Here is an 18585-nt window from a genome sequence, read left to right as displayed (position 1 = left end):
GCGTTGGTGAGGAGGAGCGGCAGGCTCAATAGCGTTGGAGTGATGAGGAGAGGCAGACTCAATTGAGTTGTGAGGACTAGTGGCAGGCTCAATATAGTTGGTGAGGAGGAGTGGCAGGCTCAATAGAGTTGGAGTGAGGAGGAGCGGCAGACTCAATAGAGTTGGTGAGGAGGAGGAGTGGCAGGCTCAATAAAGTTGGAGCAAGGAGGAGCGGAAGGCTAAATAGAGTTGGTGAGGAGGAGCGGCAGGCTCAGTAGTTTGAGTGAGGAGGAACGGAAGACTCAATAGAGTTGGAGCAAGGAGGAGCGGCAGACTCAATAAAGTTGGAGCGAGGAGGAGCGGCGGGCTCAATAGCGTTGGTGAGGAGGAGCGGCAGGCGCAATAGAGTTGGAGTGATGAGGAGAGGCAGGCTCAATAGAGTTGGTGAGGAGGAGTGGCAGGCTCAATAGAGTTGGAGTGAGTAGGAGCGGCAGACTCAATAGAGTTGGTGAGGGGGAGGCGTGGCAGGCTCAATAAAGTTGGAGTGAGGAGGAGCGGCAGGCTCAGCTGAGTTTGAGTGAGGAGGAGCGGAAGACTCAATAGAGTTGGAGCAAGGAGGAGCGGCAGACTCAATAGAGTTGGAGCGAGGAGTAGAGGCAGGCTCAATAAAGTTGGAGCGAGGAGGAGCGGCGGGCTCAATAGTGTTGGTGAGGAGGAGCGGCAGGCTCAATAGAGTTGGTGAGGAGGAATGGCAGGCTCAATAGAGTTGGAGTGAGGAGGAGCAGAAGACTCAATAGAGTTGGAGCGAGGAGGAGCGGCAGGCTCAATAGAGTTGGAATGAGGAGGAGTGGCAGGCTCAATAGAGTTGGAATGAGGAGGAACGGCAGGCTCCATAGAGTTGGAGTGAGGAAGAGAGGCAGACTCAATTGAGTTGTGAAGACTAGTGGCAGGCTCAATAGAGTTGGTGAGGAGGAGTGGCAGGCTCAATAGAGTTGGAGTGAGGAGGAGCGGCAGACTCAATAGAGTTGGTGAGGAGGAGGAGTGGCAGGCTCAATAAAGTTGGAGTGAGGAGGAGCGGAAGGCTAAATAGAGTTGGAGCAAGGAGGAGCGGCAGACTCAATAGAGTTGGAGCGAGGAGGAGAGGCAGGCTCAATAAAGTTGGAGCGAGGAGGAGAAGCGGGCTAAATAGCGTTGGTGAGGAGGAGCAGAAGGCTCAATATAGTTGGTGTGAGGAGGAGCGGCAGGCTCAATAGAGTTGGAATGTGGATGAACGGCAGGCTCAACAGAATTGGAGTGAGTAGGAGAGGAAGACTCAATTGAGTTGTGAGGAGGAGTGGCAGCTTCAATAGAGTTGGTGAGGAGGAGTGGCAGGCTCAATAGAGTTGGAGTGAGGAGGAGCGGCAGGCTCAATAGAGTTGGTGAGGAGGAGGAGAGGCAGACTCAATTGAGTTGTGAGGAGGAGTTGCAGCTTCAATAGAGTTGGTGAGGAGGAGTGGCAGGCTCAATAGAGTTTGAGTGAGGAGGAGCGGCAGGCTCAATAGAGTTGGTGAGGAGGAGGAGTGGCAGGCTCAATGAAGTTGGAGTGAGGAGGAGCGGAAAGCTAAATAGAGTTGGTGAGGAGGAGCGGCAGGCTCAGTAGAGTTTGAGTGAGGAGGAACGGAAGACTCAATAGAGTTGGAGCAAGGAGGAGCGGCAGACTCAATAGAGTTGGAGCGAGGAGGAGAGGCAGGCTCAATAACGTCGGTGAGGAGGAGCGGCAGGCTCAATAGAGTTTGTGTGAGGAGGATCGGCAGGCTCAATAGAGTTGGAATGAGGAGGAACGGCAGGCTCAATAGAGTTGGAGTGAGGAGGAGAGGCAGACTCAATTGAGTTGTGAGGAGGAGTTGCAGCTTCAATAGAGTTGGTGAGGAGGAGTGGCAGGCTCAATAGAGTTGGAGTGAGGAGGAGCGGCAGGCTCAATAGAGTTGATGAGGAGGAGGAGTGGCAGGCTCAATTAAGTTGGAGTGAGGAGGAGCGGAAAGCTAAATAGAGTTGGTGAGGAGGAGCGGCAGGCTCAGTAGAGTTTGAGTGAGGAGGAACGGAAGACTCAATAGAGTTGGAGCAAGGAGGAGCGGCAGACTCAATAGAGTTGGAGCGGGGAGGAGAGGCAGGCTCAATAAAGTTGGAGCGAGGAGGAGCGGCGGGCTCAATAGCGTTGGTGAGGAGGAGCGGCAGGCTCAATAGCGTTGGAGTGATGAGGAGAGGCAGACTCAATTGAGTTGTGAGGACTAGTGGCAGGCTCAATAGAGTTGGTGAGGAGGAGTGGCAGGCTCAATAGAGTTGGAGTGAGGAGGAGCGGCAGACTCAATAGAGTTGGTGAGGAGGAGGAGTGGCAGGCTCAATAAAGTTGGAGTGAGGAGGAGTGGAAGGCTAAATAGAGTTGGTGAGGAGGAGTGGCAGGCTTAGTAGTTTGAGTGAGGAGGAACGGAAGACTCAATAGAGTTGGAGCAAGGAGGAGCGGCAGACTCAATAGAGTTGGAGCGAGGAGGAGAGGCAGGCTCAATAAAGTTGGAGCGAGGAGGAGCGGCGGGCTCAATAGCGTTGGTGAGGAGGAGCGGCAGGCTCAATAGCGTTGGAGTGATGAGGAGAGGCAGACTCAATTGAGTTTTGAGGAGGAGCGGCAGGCTCAGTAGTTTGAGTGAGGAGGAACGGATGACTCAATAGAGTTGGAGCAAGGAGGAGCGGCAGACTCAATAGAGTTGGAGCGAGGAGGAGAGGCAGGCTCAACAAAGTTGGTGCGAGGAGGAGCGGCGGGCTCCATAGCGTTGGTGAGGAGGAGCGGCAGGCGCAATAGAGTTGGAGTGAGTAGGAGCGGCAGACTCAATAGAGTTGGTGAGGGGGAGGAGTGGCAGGCTCAATAAAGTTGGAGTGAGGAGGAGCGGCAGGCTCAGTTGAGTTTGAGTGAGGATGAGCGGAAGACTCAATAATGTTGGAGTGAGGAAGAGCGGAAGGCTAATTAAAGTTGGTGAGGAGGAGCGGCAGGCTCAGTAGAGTTTGAGTGAGGCGGAGCGGAAGGCTAATTAGAGTTGGTGAGGAGGAGCGGCAGCCTCAATAAAATTGGAGTGAGGAAAAGCGGAAGGCTAATTAGAGTTGGTGAGGAGGAGCGGCAGGCTCAGTAGAGTTTGAGTGAGGAGGAGCGGAAGACTCAATAGAGTTGGAGCAAGGAGGAGCGGCAGACTCAATAGAGTTGGAGCGAGGAGGAGAGGCAGGCTCAATAACATCGGTGACGAGGAGCGGCAGGCTCAATAGAGTTGGTGTAAGGAGGATCGGCAGGCTCAATAGAGTTGGAATGAGGAGGAACGGCAGGCTCAATAGAGTTGGAGTGAGGAGGAGAGGCAGACTCAATTGAGTTGTGAGGAGGAGTGGCAGCTTCAATAGAGTTGTTGAGGAGGAGTGGCAGGCTCAATAGAGTTGGAGTGAGGAGGAGCGGCAGGCTCAATAGAGTTGGTGAGGATGAGGAGTGGCAGGCTCAATGAAGTTGGAGTGAGGAGGAGCTGAAAGCTAAATAGAGTTGGTGAGGAGGAGCGGCAGGCTCAGTAGAGTTTGAGTGAGGAGGAACGGAAGACTCAATAGAGTTTGAGCAAGGAGGAGCGGCAGACTCAATAGAGTTGGAGCGAGGAGGAGAGGCAGGCTCAATAAAGTTGGAGCGAGGAGGAGCGGCGGGCTCAATAGCGTTGGTGAGGAGGAGCGGCAGGCTCAATAGCGTTGGAGTGATGAGGAGAGGCAGACTCAATAGAGTTGTGAGGACTAGTGGCAGGCTCAATAGAGTTGGTGAGGAGGAGTGGCAGGCTCAATAGAGTTGGAGTGAGGAGGATCGGCAGGCTCAATAGAGTTGGAATGAGGAGGAACGGCAGGCTCAATAGAGTTGGAGTGAGGAGGAGAGGCAGACTCAATTGAGTTGTGAGGAGGAGTTGCAGCTTCAATAGAGTTGGTGAGGAGGAGTGGCAGGCTCAATAGAGTTGGAGTGAGGAGGAGCGGCAGGCTCAATAGAGTTGGTGAGGAGGAGGAGTGGCAGGCTCAATGAAGTTGGAGTGAGGAGGAGCGGAAAGCTAAATAGAGTTGGTGAGGAGGAGCGGCAGGCTCAGTAGAGTTTGAGTGAGGAGGAACGGAAGACTCAATAGAGTTGGAGCAAGGAGGAGCGGCAGACTCAATAGAGTTGGAGCGAGGAGGAGAGGCAGGCTCAATAAAGTTGGAGCGAGGAGGAGCGGCGGGCTCAATAGCGTTGGTGAGGAGGAGCGGCAGGCTCAATAGCGTTGGAGTGATGAGGAGGAGTGGCAGACTCAATAAAGTTTGAGTGAGGAGGAGCGGAAGGCTCAATAGAGTTTGAGTGAGGAAGAGCGGCAGGCTCAATAGAGTTGGAGCAAGGAGGAGCGGCAGACTCAATAGAGTTGGAGCGAGGAGGAGAGGCAGGCTCAATAAAGTTGGAGCGAGGAGGAGCGGCGGGCTCAATAGCGTTGGTGAGGAGGAGCGGCATGCTCAATAGAGTTGGTGTGAGGAGGAGCGGCAGGCTCAATAGAGTTGGAATGAGGAGGAACGGCAGGCTCAACAGAGTTGGAGTGAGGAGGAGAGGCAGACTCAATTGAGTTGTGAGGAGGAGGAGTGGCAGACTCAATAAAGTTTGAGTGAGGAGGAGCGGAAGGCTCAATAGAGTTGGTGTGGAGGAGTGGCAGGCTCAATAGAATTGGAGTGAGGAGGATCGGCAGACTCAATAGAGTTGGTGAGGAGGAGGAGTGGCAGCCTCAATAAAGTTGGAGTGAGGAGGAGCGGAAGGCTAAATAGAGTTGGTGAGGAGGAGCGGCAGGCTCAATAGAGTTGGTGAGGAGGAGCGGCAGGCTCAATAGCGTTGGTGAGGAGGGGGAGCGGAAGGCTCAATAGAGTTGGTGAGGAGGAGGAGTGGCAGACTCAATAAAGTTTGAGTGAGGAGGAGCGGCAGGCTCAATAGAGTTGGAGCAAGGAGGAGCGGCAGACTCAATAGAGTTGGAGCGAGGAGGAGAGGCAGGCTCAATAAAGTTGGAGCGAGGAGGAGCGGCGGGCTCAATAGCGTTGGTGAGGAGGAGCGGCATGCTCAATAGAGTTGGTGTGAGGAGGAGCGGCAGGCTCAATAGAGTTGGAATGAGGAGGAACGGCAGGCTCAACAGAGTTGGAGTGAGGAGGAGAGGCAGACTCAATTGAGTTGTGAGGAGGAGGAGTGGCAGACTCAATAAAGTTTGAGTGAGGAGGAGCGGAAGGCTCAATAGAGTTGGAGCAAGGAGGAGCGGCAGACTCAATAGCGTTGGTGAGGAGGAGCGGCATGCTCAATAAAATTGGAGTGAGGAGGAGCGGAAGGCTAAATAGAGTTGGTGAGGAGGAGGAGTGGCAGGCTCAATAAAATTGGAGTGAGGAGGAGCGGAAGGCTAAATAGAGTTGGTGAGGAGGAGCGGCAGCCTCAGTAGAGTTTGAGTGAGGAGGAGCGGAAGACTCAATAGAGTTGGAGCAAGGAGGAGAGGCAGGCTCAATAGAGTTGGAGCGAGGAGGAGCGGCGGGCTCAATAGTGTTGGTGAGGAGGAGCGGCAGGCTCAATAGAGTTGGTGAAGAGGAGTGGCAGGCTCAATAGAGTTGGAGTGAGGAGGAGCAGAAGACTCAATAGAGTTGGAGCGGCAGGCTCAATAGAGTTGGAGTGAGGAGGAGTGGCAGGCTCAATAGAGTTGGAATGAGGAGGAACGGCAGGCTCCATAGAGTTGGAGTGAGGAGGAGAGGCAGACTCAATTGAGTTGTGAAGACTAGTGGCAGGCTCAATAGAGTTGGTGAGGAGGAGTGGCATGCTCAATAGAGTTGGAGTGAGGAGGAGCGGAAGACTCAATAGAGTTGGAGCAAGGGGGGGCGGCAGACTCAATAGAGTTGGAGCGAGGAGGAGAGGCAGGATCAATAAAATTGGAGCGAGGAGGAGCGGCGGGCTCAATAGCGTTGGTGAGGAGGAGCGGCAGGCTCAATAGAGTTGGTGAGGAGGAGTGGCAGGCTCAATAGAGTTGGAGTGAAGAGGAGCAGAAGACTCAATAGAGTTGGAGCGAGGAGGAACGGCAGGCTCCATAGAGTTGGAGTGAGGAGGAGAGGCAGACTCAATAGAGTTGGTGAAGAGGAGGAGTGGCAGGCTCAATAAAATTGGAGTGAGGAGGAGCGGAAGGCTCAATAGAGTTGGAGTGAGGAGGAGTGGCAGGCTCAATAGAGTTGGAATGAGGAGGAACAGCAGGCTCCATAGAGTTGGAGTGAGGAGGAGAGGAAGACTCAATTGAGTTGTGAAGACTAGTGGCAGGCTCAATAGAGTTGGTGAGGAGGAGTGGCAGGCTCAATAGCGTTGGAGTGATGAGGAGGAGTGGCAGACTCAATAAACTTTGAGTGAGGAGGAGCGGAAGGCTCAATAGAGTTTGAGTGAGGAGGAGCGGCAGGCTCAATAGAGTTGGAGCAAGGAGGAGCGGCAGACTCAATAGAGTTGGAGCGAGGAGGAGAGGCAGGCTCAATAAAGTTGGAGCGAGGAGGAGCGGCGGGCTCAATAGCGTTGGTGAGGAGGAGCGGCATGCTCAATAGAGTTGGTGTGAGGAGGAGCGGCAGGCTCAATAGAGTTGGAATGAGGAGGAACGGCAGGCTCAACAGAGTTGGAGTGAGGAGGAGAGGCAGACTCAATTGAGTTGTGAGGAGGAGGAGTGGCAGACTCAATAAAGTTTGAGTGAGGAGGAGCGGAAGGCTCAATAGAGTTGGTGTGGAGGAGTGGCAGGCTCAATAGAATTGGAGTGAGGAGGATCGGCAGACTCAATAGAGTTGGTGAGGAGGAGGAGTGGCAGCCTCAATAAAGTTGGAGTGAGGAGGAGCGGAAGGCTAAATAGAGTTGGTGAGGAGGAGCGGCAGGCTCAATAGAGTTGGTGAGGAGGAGCGGCAGGCTCAATAGCGTTGGTGAGGAGGGGGAGCGGAAGGCTCAATAGAGTTGGTGAGGAGGAGGAGTGGCAGACTCAATAAAGTTTGAGTGAGGAGGAGCGGAAGGCTCAATAGAGTTTGAGTGAGGAGGAGCGGCAGGCTCAATAGAGTTGGAGCAAGGAGGAGCGGCAGACTCAATAGAGTTGGAGCGAGGAGGAGAGGCAGGCTCAATAAAGTTGGAGCGAGGAGGAGCGGCGGGCTCAATAGCGTTGGTGAGGAGGAGCGGCATGCTCAATAGAGTTGGTGTGAGGAGGAGCGGCAGGCTCAATAGAGTTGGAATGAGGAGGAACGGCAGGCTCAACAGAGTTGGAGTGAGGAGGAGAGGCAGACTCAATTGAGTTGTGAGGAGGAGGAGTGGCAGACTCAATAAAGTTTGAGTGAGGAGGAGCGGAAGGCTCAATAGAGTTGGAGCAAGGAGGAGCGGCAGACTCAATAGCGTTGGTGAGGAGGAGCGGCATGCTCAATAAAATTGGAGTGAGGAGGAGCGGAAGGCTAAATAGAGTTGGTGAGGAGGAGGAGTGGCAGGCTCAATAAAATTGGAGTGAGGAGGAGCGGAAGGCTAAATAGAGTTGGTGAGGAGGAGCGGCAGCCTCAGTAGAGTTTGAGTGAGGAGGAGCGGAAGACTCAATAGAGTTGGAGCGAGGAGGAGCGGCGGGCTCAATAGTGTTGGTGAGGAGGAGCGGCAGGCTCAATAGAGTTGGTGAGGAGGAGTGGCAGGCTCAATAGAGTTGGAGTGAGGAGGAGCAGAAGACTCAATAGAGTTGGAGCGGCAGGCTCAATAGAGTTGGAGTGAGGAGGAGTGGCAGGCTCAATAGAGTTGGAATGAGGAGGAACGGCAGGCTCCATAGAGTTGGAGTGAGGAGGAGAGGCAGACTCAATTGAGTTGTGAAGACTAGTGGCAGGCTCAATAGAGTTGGTGAGGAGGAGTGGCAGGCTCAATAGAGTTGGAGTGAGGAGGAGCGGAAGACTCAATAGAGTTGGAGCAAGGGTGGGCGGCAGACTCAATAGAGTTGGAGCGAGGAGGAGACGCAGGATCAATAAAATTGGAGCGAGGAGGAGCGGCGGGCTCAATAGCGTTGGTGAGGAGGAGCGGCAGGCTCAATAGAGTTGGTGAGGAGGATTGGCAGGCTCAATAGAGTTGGAGTGAAGAGGAGCAGAAGACTCAATAGAGTTGGAGCGAGGAGGAACGGCAGGCTCCATAGAGTTGGAGTGAGGAGGAGAGGCAGACTCAATAGAGTTGGTGAAGAGGAGGAGTGGCAGGCTCAATAAAATTGGAGTGAGGAGGAGCGGAAGGCTCAATAGAGTTGGAGTGAGGAGGAGTGGCAGGCTCAATAGAGTTGGAATGAGGAGGAACAGCAGGCTCCATAGAGTTGGAGTGAGGAGGAGAGGAAGACTCAATTGAGTTGTGAAGACTAGTGGCAGGCTCAATAGAGTTGGAGTGAGGAGGAGCGGCAGACTCAATAGAGTTGGTGAGGAGGAGGAGTGACAGACTCAATAAAGTTGGAGTGAGGAGGAGCGGAAGGCTAAATAGAGTTGGTGAGGAGGAGCGGCAGGCTCAGTAGAGTTTGAGTGGGGAGGAGCGGAAGACTCAATAGAGTTGGAGCAAGGAGGAGCGGCAGACTCAATAGAGTTGAAGCGAGGAGGAGTGGCAGGCTCAATAGAGTTGGAGTGAGGAGGAACGGCAGGCTCAATAGAGTTGGAGTGAGGAGGAGAGGCAGACTCAATAAAGTTGGAGCGAGGAGGAGCGGCGGGCTCAATAGCTTTGGTGAGGAGGAGCGGCAGGCGCAATAGAGTTGGAGTGATGAGGAGAGGCAGACTCAATAGAGTTGGAATGAGGAGGAACGGCAGGCTCCATAGAGTTGGAGTGAGGAGGAGAGGCAGACTCAATTGAGTTGTGAAGACTAGTGGCAGGCTCAATAGAGTTGGTGAGGAGGAGTGGCAGGCTCAATAGAGTTGGAGTGAGGAGGAGCGGAAGACTCAATAGAGTTGGAGCAAGGGGGGGCGGCAGACTCAATAGAGTTGGAGCGAGGAGGAGAGGCAGGATCAATAAAATTGGAGCGAGGAGGAGCGGCGGGCTCAATAGCGTTGGTGAGGAGGAGCGGCAGGCTCAATAGAGTTGGTGAGGAGGAGTGGCAGGCTCAATAGAGTTGGAGTGAAGAGGAGCAGAAGACTCAATAGAGTTGGAGCGAGGAGGAACGGCAGGCTCCATAGAGTTGGAGTGAGGAGGAGAGGCAGACTCAATAGAGTTGGTGAAGAGGAGGAGTGGCAGGCTCAATAAAGTTGGAGTGAGGAGGAGCGGAAGGCTAAATAGAGTTGGTGAGGAGGAGCGGCAGGCTCAGTAGAGTTTGAGTGGGGAGGAGCGGAAGACTCAATAGAGTTGGAGCAAGGAGGAGCGGCAGACTCAACAGAGTTGGAGCGAGGAGGAGAGGCAGGCTCAATTGAGTTGTGAAGACTAGTGGCAGGCTCAATAGAGTTGGAGCGAGGAGGAGCGGCAGGCTCAATAGAGTTGGAGTGAGGAGGAGCGGAAGACTCAATAGAGTTGGAGCAAGGAGGAGTGGCAGACTCAATAGAGTTGGAGCGAGGAGGAGAGGCAGGCTCAATAAAGTTGGAGCGAGGAGGAGCGGCGGGCTCAATAGTTTTGGTGAGGTGGAGCGGCAGGCTCAATAGAGTTGGTGAGGAGGAGTGGCAGGCTCAATAGAGTTGGAGTGAGGAGGAGCAGAAGACTCAATAGAGTTGGAGCAAGGGGGAGCGGCAGACTCAATAGAGTTGGAGCGAGGAGGAGAGGCAGGATCAATAAAATTGGAGTGAGGAGGAGCGGAAGGCTAAATAGAGTTGGTGAGGAGGAGCGGCAGGCTCAGTAGAGTTTGAGTGAGGAGGAGCGGAAGACTCAATAGAGTTGGAGCAAGGAGGAGCCGGAAGGCTCAATAGAGTTGGAGCGAGGAGGAGCGCCGGGCTCAATAGTGTTGGTGAGGAGGAGCGGCAGGCTCAATAGAGTTGGTGAGGAGTAGTGGCAGGCTCAATAGAGTTGGAGTGAGGAGGAACGGCAGGCTCAATAGAGTTGGAGTGAGGAGGAGAGGCAGACTCAATAGAGTTGGAGCGAGGAGGAGAGGCAGGCTCAATAAAGTTGGAGCGAGGAGGAGCGGCGGGCTCAATAGCTTTGGTGAGGAGGAGCGGCAGGCGCAATAGAGTTGGAGTGATGAGGAGAGGCAGGCTCAATAGAGTTGGTGAGGAGGAGTGGCAGGCTCAATAGAGTTGGAGTGAGGAGGAGCAGAAGACTCAATAGAGTTGGAGCGAGGAGGAGCGGCAGGCTCAATAGAGTTGGAGTGAGGAGGAGTGGCAGGCTCAATAGAGTTGCCATGAGGAGGAACGGCAGGCTCCATAGAGTTGGAGTGAGGAGGAGAGGCAGACTCAATTGAGTTGTGAAGACTAGTGGCAGGCTCAATAGAGTTGGTGAGGAGGAGTGGCAGGCTCAATAGAGTTGGAGTGAGGAGGAGCGGAAGACTCAATAGAGTTGGAGCAAGGGGGGGCGGCAGACTCAATAGAGTTGGAGCGAGGAGGAGAGGCAGGATCAATAAAATTGGAGCGAGGAGGAGCGGCGGGCTCAATAGCGTTGGTGAGGAGGAGCGGCAGGCTCAATAGAGTTGGTGAGGAGGAGTGGCAGGCTCAATAGAGTTGGAGTGAAGAGGAGCAGAAGACTCAATAGAGTTGGAGCGAGGAGGAACGGCAGGCTCCATAGAGTTGGAGTGAGGAGGAGAGGCAGACTCAATAGAGTTGGTGAAGAGGAGGAGTGGCAGGCTCAATAAAGTTGGAGTGAGGAGGAGCGGAAGGCTAAATAGAGTTGGTGAGGAGGAGCGGCAAGCTCAGTAGAGTTTGATTGGGGAGGAGCGGAAGACTCAATAGAGTTGGAGCAAGGAGGAGCGGCAGACTCAACAGAGTTGGAGCGAGGAGGAGAGGCAGGCTCAATAAAGTTGGAGCGAGGAGGAGCGGCGGGCTCAACAGCGTTGGTGAGGAGGAGTGGCAGGCTCAATAGAGTTGGTGTGAGGAGGAGCAGCAGGCTCAATAGAGTTGGAATGAGGAGGAACGGCAGGCTCAATAGAGTTGGAATGAGGAGGAACGGCAGGCTCAATAGAGTTGAAGTGAGGAGGAGAGGCAGACTCAATTGAGTTGTGAGGAGGAGTGGCAGGTTCAATAGAGTTGGTGAGGAGGAGCGGCAGACTCAATAGAGTTGGTGAGGAGGAGCGGAAGGCTCAATAGAGTTGGCGAGGAGGAGTAGTGGAAGACTCAATAAAGTTTGAGTGAGGAGGAGCGGAAGGCTCAATAGAGTTGGTGAGGAGGAGTGGCAGGCTCAATAGAGTTGGAGTGAGGAGGATCGGCAGACTCAATAGAGTTGGTGAGGAGGAGGAGTGGCAGGCTCAATAGAGTTGGAATGAGGAGGAACGGCAGGCTCCATAGAGTTGGAGTGAGGAGGAGAGGGAGACTCAATTGAGTTGTGAAGACTAGTGGCAGGCTCAATAGAGTTGGTGAGGAGGAGTGGCAGGCTCAATAGAGTTGGAGTGAGGAGGAGCGGAAGACTCAATAGAGTTGGAGCAAGGAGGAGCGGCAGACTCAATAGAGTTGGAGCGAGGAGGAGAGGCAGGCTCAATAGAGCTGGAATGAAGAGGAACGGCAGGCTCAACAGAGTTGGAGTTAGGAGGAGAGGCAGACTCAATTGAGTTGTGAGGAGGAGTGGCAGCTTCAATAGAGTTGGTGAGGAAGGAGTGGCAGGCTCAATAGAGTTGGAGTGAGGAGGAGCGGCAGACTCAATAGAGATGGTGAGGAGGAGGAGTGGCAGGCTCAATAAAATTGGAGTGAGGAGGAGCGGAAGGCTAAATAGAGTTGGTGAGGAGGAGCGGCAGGCTCAGTAGAGTTTGAGTGAGGAGGAGCGGAAGACTCAATAGAGTTGGAGCAAGGAGGAGAGGCAGGCTCAATAGAGTTGGAGCGAGGAGGAGCGGCGGGCTCAATAGTGTTGGTGAGGAGGAGCGGCAGGCTCAATAGAGTTGGTGAGGAGGAGTGGCAGGCTCAATAGAGTTGGAGTGAGGAGGAGCAGAAGACTCAATAGAGTTGGAGCGAGGAGGAGCGGCAGGCTCAATAGAGTTGGAGTGAAGAGGAGTGGCAGGCTCAATAGAGTTGGAATGAGGAGGAACGGCAGGCTCCATAGAGTTGGAGTGAGGAGGAGAGGCAGACTCAATTGAGTTGTGAAGACTAGTGGCAGGCTCAATAGAGTTGGTGAGGAGGAGTGGCAGGCTCAATAGAGTTGGAGTGAGGAGGAGCGGAAGACTCAATAGAGTTGGAGCAAGGGGGGGCGGCAGACTCAATAGAGTTGGAGCGAGGTGGAGAGGCAGGATCAATAAAATTGGAGCGAGGAGGAGCGGCGGGCTCAATAGCGTTGGTGAGGAGGAGCGGCAGGCTCAATAGAGTTGGTGAGGAGGAGTGGCAGGCTCAATAGAGTTGGAGTGAAGAGGAGCAGAAGACTCAATAGAGTTGGAGCGAGGAGGAACGGCAGGCTCCATAGAGTTGGAGTGAGGAGGAGAGGCAGACTCAATAGAGTTGGTGAAGAGGAGGAGTGGCAGGCTCAATAAAGTTGGAGTGAGGAGGAGCGGAAATCTAAATAGAGTTGGTGAGGAGGAGCGGCAGGCTCAGTAGAGTTTGAGTGGGGAGGAGCGGAAGACTCAATAGAGTTGGAGCAAGGAGGAGCGGCAGACTCAACAGAGTTGGAGCGAGGAGGAGAGGCAGGCTCAATAAAGTTGGAGCGAGGAGGAGCGGCGGGCTCAACAGCGTTGGTGAGGAGGAGCGGCAGGCTCAATAGAGTTGGTGTGAGGAGGAGCGGCAGGCTCAATAGAGTTGGAATGAGGAGGAACGGCAGGCTCAATAGAGTTGGAATGAGGAGGAACGGCAGGCTCAATAGAGTTGGAGTGAGGAGGAGAGGCAGACTCAATTGAGTTGTGAGGAGGAGTGGCAGGTTCAATAGAGTTGGTGAGGAGGAGCGGAAGGCTCAATAGAGTTGGTGAGGAGGAGGAGTGGCAGACTCAATAAAGTTTGAGTGAGGAGGAGCGGAAGGCTCAATAGAGTTGGTGAGGAGGAGTGGCAGGCTCAATAGAGTTGGAGTGAGGAGGATCGGCAGACTCAATAGAGTTGGTGAGGAGGAGGAGTGGCAGGCTCAATAGAGTTGGAATGAGGAGGAACGGCAGGCTCCATAGAGTTGGAGTGAGGAGGAGAGGGAGACTCAATTGAGTTGTGAAGACTAGTGGCAGGCTCAATAGAGTTGGTGAGGAGGAGTGGCAGGCTCAATAGAGTTGGAGTGAGGAGGAGCGGAAGACTCAATAGAGTTGGAGCAAGGAGGAGCGGCAGACTCAATAGAGTTGGAGCGAGGAGGAGAGGCAGGCTCAATAGAGCTGGAATGAAGAGGAACGGCAGGCTCAACAGAGTTAGAGTGAGGAGGAGAGGCAGACTCAATTGAGTTGTGAGGAGGAGTGGCAGCTTCAATAGAGTTGGTGAGGAGGAGTGGCAGGCTCAATAAAGTTTGAGTGAGGAGGAGCGGAAGGCTAAGTAGAGTTGGTGAGGAGGAGTGGCAGGCTCAATAGAGTTGGAGTGAGGAGGATCGGCAGACTCAATAGAGTTGGTGAGGAGGAGGAGTGGCAGGCTCAATAAAATTGGAGTGAGGAGGAGCGGAAGGCTAAATAGAGTTGGTGAGGAGGAGCGGCAGGCTCAGTAGAGTTTGAGTGAGGAGGAGCGGAAGACTCAATAGAGTTGGAGCAAGGAGGAGAGGCAGGCTCAATAGAGTTGGAGCGAAGAGGAGCGGCGGTCTCAATAGTGTTGGTGAGGAGGAGCGGCAGGCTCAATAGAGTTGGTGAGGAGGAGTGGCAGGCTCAATAGAGTTGGAGTGAGGAGGAGCAGAAGACTCAATAGAGTTGGAGCGAGGAGGAGCGGCAGGCTCAATAGAGTTGGAGTGAGGAGGAGTGGCAGGCTCAATAGAGTTGGAATGAGGAGGAACGGCAGGCTCCATAGAGTTGGAGTGAGGAGGAGAGGCAGACTCAATTGAGTTGTGAAGACTAGTGGCAGGCTCAATAGAGTTGATGAGGAGGAGTGGCAGGCTCAATAGAGTTGGAGTGAGGAGGAGCGGAAGACTCAATAGAGTTGGAGCAAGGGGGGGCGGCAGACTCAATAGAGTTGGAGCGAGGAGGAGAGGCAGGATCAATAAAATTGGAAAGAGGAGGAGCGGCGGGCTCAATAGCGTTGGTGAGGAGGAGCGGCAGGCTCAATAGAGTTGGTGAGGAGGAGTGGCAGGCTCAATAGAGTTGGAGTGAAGAGGAGCAGAAGACTCAATAGAGTTGGAGCGAGGAGGAACGGCAGGCTCCATAGAGTTGGAGTGAGGAGGAGAGGCAGACTCAATAGAGTTGGTGAAGAGGAGGAGTGGCAGGCTCAATAAAATTGGAGTGAGGAGGAGCGGAAGGCTCAATAGAGTTGGAGTGAGGAGGAGTGGCAGACTCAATAGAGTTGGAATGAGGAGGAACAGCAGGCTCCATAGAGTTGGAGTGAGGAGGAGAGGAAGACTCAATTGAGTTGTGAAGACTAGTGGCAGGCTCAATAGAGTTGGTGAGGAGGAGTGGCAGGCTCAATAGAGTTGGAGTGAGGAGGAGCGGCAGACTCAATAGAGTTGGTGAGGAGGAGGAGTGACAGACTCAATAAAGTTGGAGTGAGGAGGAGCGGAAGGCTAAATAGAGTTGGTGAGGAGGAGCGGCAGGCTCAGTAGAGTTTGAGTGGGGAGGAGCAGAAGACTCAATAGAGTTGAAGCGAGGAGGAGAGGCAGGCTCAATAAAGTTGGAGCGAGGAGGAGCGGCAGGCTCAATAGCGTTGGTGAGGAGGAGGAGTGGCAGGCTCAATAGCGTTGGTGAGGAGGAGGAGTGGCAGGCTCAATAGAGTTGGAGTGATGAGGAGAGGCAGACTCAATTGAGTTGTGAGGACTACTGGCAGGCTCAATAGAGTTGGAGTGAGGGGGAGCGGAAGGCTAAATAGAGTTGGTGAGGAGGAGCGGCAGGCTCAGTAGAGTTTGAGTGAGGAGAAACTGAAGACTCAATAGAGTTGGAGCAAGGAGGAGCGGCAGGCTCAATAGAGTTGGAGCAAGGAGGAGCGGCAGGCTCAATAGAGTTGGAGCGAGGAGGAGCGGCGGGCTCAATAGAGTTGGAATGAGGAGGAACGGCAGGCTCAATAGAGTTGGAGTGAGGAGGAGAGGCAGACTCAATTGAGTTGTGAAGACTAGTGGCAGGCTCAATAGAGTTGGTGAGGAGGAGTGGCAGGCTCAATAGAGTTGGAGTGAGGAGGAGCGGAAGGCTAAATAGAGTTGGTGAGGAGGAGCAGCAGGCTCAGTAGAGTTTGAGTGAGGAGAAACGGAAGACTCAATAGAGTTGGAGCAAGGAGGAGGGGCAGGCTCAATAGAGTTGGAGCGAGGAGGAGTGGCGGGCTCAATAGTGTTGGTGAGGAGGAGCAGCAGGCTCAATAGAGTTGGTGAGGAGGAGCGGCAGGCTCAATAGAGTTGGTGAGGAGGAGTGGCAGGCTCAATAGAGTTGGAGTGAGGAGGAGCAGCAGACTCAATAGAGTTGGTGAGGAGGAGGAGTGGCAGGCTCAATAAAGTTGGAGTGAGGAGGAGCGGAAGGCTAAATAGAGTTGGTGAGGAGGAGCGGCAGGCTCAATAGAGTTGGAGTGAGGAGGAGCAGAAGACTCAATAGAGTTAGAGCGAGGAGGAACGGCAGGCTCCATAGAGTTGGAGTGAGGAGGAGAGGCAGACTCAATAGAGTTGGTGAGGAGGAGGAGTGGCAGGCTCAATAAAGTTGGAGTGAGGAGGAGCGGAAGGCTAAATAGAGTTGGTGAGGAGGAGCGGCAGGCTCAGTAGAGTTTGAGTGGGGAGGAGCGGAAGACTCAATAGAGTTGGAGCAAGGAGGAGCGGCAGACTCAATAGAGTTGGAGAGAGGAGGAGAGGCAGGCTCAATAAAGTTGGAGCGAGGAGGAGCGGCGGGCTCAACAGCGTTGGTGAGGAGGAGCAGCAGGCTCAATAGAGTTGGTGTGAGGAGGAGCTGCAGGCTCAATAGAGTTGGAATGAGGAGGAACGGCAGGCTCAATAGAGTTGGAGTGGGGAGGAGCGGCAGACTCAATAGAGTTGGAGCAAGGAGGAGCGGCAGACTCAATAGAGTTGGAGCGAGGAGGAGAGGCAGGCTCAATAAAGTTGGAGCGAGGAGGAGCGGCGGGCTCAATAGCGTTGGTGAGGAGGAGCGGCATGCTCAATAGAGTTGGTGTGAGGAGGAGCGGCAGGCACAATAGAGTTGGAATGAGGAGGAACGGCAGGCTCAACAGAGTTGGAGTGAGGAGGAGAGGCAGACTCAATTGAGTTGTGAGGAGGAGGAGTGGCAGACTCAATAAAGTTTGAGTGAGGAGGAGCGGAAGGCTCAATAGAGTTGGTGTGGAGGAGTGGCAGGCTCAATAGAGTTGGAGTGAGGAGGATCGGCAGACTCAATAGAGTTGGTGAGGAGGAGGAGTGGCAGGCTCAATAAAATTGGAGTGAGGAGGAGCGGAAGGCTAAATTGAGTTGGTGAGGAGGAGCGGCAGGCTCAGTAGAGTTTGAGTGGGGAGGAGCGGCGGGCTCAATAGCGTTGGTGAGGAGTAGCGGCATACTCAATAGAGTTGGTGTGAGGAGGAGCGGCAGGCTCAATAGAGTTGGAATGAGGAGGAACGGCAGGCTCAACAGAGTTGGAGGGAGGAGGAGAGGCAGACTCAATTGAGTTGTGAGGAGGAGGAGTGGCAGACTCAATAAAGTTTGAGTGAGGAGGAGCGGAAGGCTCAATAGAGTTGGTGTGGAGGAGTGGCAGGCTCAATAGAGTTGGAGTGAGGAGGATCGGCAGACTCAATAGAGTTGGTGAGGAGGATGAGTGGCAGGCTCAATAAAATTGGAGTGAGGAGGAGCGGAAGGCTAAATAGAGTTGGTGAGGAGGAGCGGCAGGCTCAGTAGAGTTTGAGTGAGGAGGAGCGGAAGACTCAATAGAGTTGGAGCAAGGAGGAGCGGCAGGCTCAATAGATTTGGAGCGAGGAGGAGCTGCGGGCTCAATAGTGTTGGTGAGGAGGAGCGGCAGGCTCAATAGAGTTGGTGAGGAGGAGTGGCAGGCTCAATAGAGTTGGAGTGAGTAGGAGCAGAAGACTCAATAGAGTTGGAGCGAGGAGGAGCGGCAGGCTCAATAGAGAAGGAGTGAGGAGGAGTGGCAGGCTCAATAGAGTTGGAATGAGGAGGAACGGCAGGCTCCATAGAGTTGGAGTGAGGAGGAGAGGCAGACTCAATTGAGTTGTGAAGACTAGTGTTAGGCTCAATAGAGTTGGTGAGGAGGAGTGGCAGGCTCAATAGAGTTGGAGTGAGGAGGAGCGGCAGACTCAATAGAGTAGGTGAGGAGGAGGAGTGGCAGGCTCAATAAAGTTGGAGTGAGGAGGAGCGGAAGGCTAAATTGAGTTGGTGAGGAGGAGCGGCAGGCTCAGTAGAGTTTGAGTGGGGAGGAGCGGCGGGCTCAATAGCGTTGGTGAGGAGTAGCGGCAGGCTCAATAGCGTTGGAGTGAGGAGGAGTGGCAGAGTCAATAGAGTTGGAATGAGGAGGAACGGCAGGCTCAATAGAGTTGGAGTGAGTGGGAGAGGCAGACTCAATTGAGTTGTGAGGACTAGTGGCAGGCTCAGTAGAGTTGGGGAGGATTAGTGGCAGGCTCAATAGAGTTGGAGTGAGGAGGAGCGGCAGACTCAATAGAGTTGGTGAGGAGGAGGAGTGGCAGCCTCAATAAAGTTGGAGTGAGGAGGAGCGGAAGGCTAAATAGAGTTGGTGAGGAGGAGCGGCAGGCTCAGTAGAGTTTGAGTGGGGAGGAGCGGAAGACTCAATAGAGTTGGAGCAAGGAGGAGAGGCAGGCTCAATAACGTTGGAGCGAGGAGGAGCGGCAGGCTCAATAGCGTTGGTGAGGAGGGGGAGCGGAAGGCTCAATAGAGTTGGTGAGGAGGAGGAGTGGCAGACTCAATAAAGTTTGAGTGAGGAGGAGCGGAAGGCTCAATAGAGTTTGAGTGAGGAGGAGCGGCAGGCTCAATAGAGTTGGAGCAAGGAGGAGCGGCAGACTCAATAGAGTTGGAGCGAGGAGGAGAGGCAGGCTCAATAAAGTTGGAGCGAGGAGGAGCGGCGGGCTCAATAGCGTTGGTGAGGAGGAGCGGCATGCTCAATAGAGTTGGTGTGAGGAGGAGCGGCAGGCTCAATAGAGTTGGAATGAGGAGGAACGGCAGGCTCAACAGAGTTGGAGTGAGGAGGAGAGGCAGACTCAATTGAGTTGTGAGGAGGAGGAGTGGCAGACTCAATAAAGTTTGAGTGAGGAGGAGCGGAAGGCTCAATAGAGTTGGTGTGGAGGAGTGGCAGGCTCAATAGAGTTGGAGTGAGGAGGATCGGCAGACTCAGTAGAGTTGGTGAGGAGGAGGAGTGGCAGGCTCAATAAAGTTGGAGTGAGGAGGAGCGGAAGGCTAAATAGAGTTGGTGAGGAGGAGCGGCAGGCTCAATAGAGTTGGTGAGGAGGAGGAGCGGA

This window comes from Oncorhynchus mykiss, chromosome 10 (assembly GCF_057628025.1).
Source record: "Oncorhynchus mykiss isolate SJ-2025 chromosome 10, ASM5762802v1, whole genome shotgun sequence".
NCBI lineage: Eukaryota > Metazoa > Chordata > Actinopteri > Salmoniformes > Salmonidae > Oncorhynchus > Oncorhynchus mykiss.
This window is presented reverse-complemented; position numbering follows the sequence as displayed.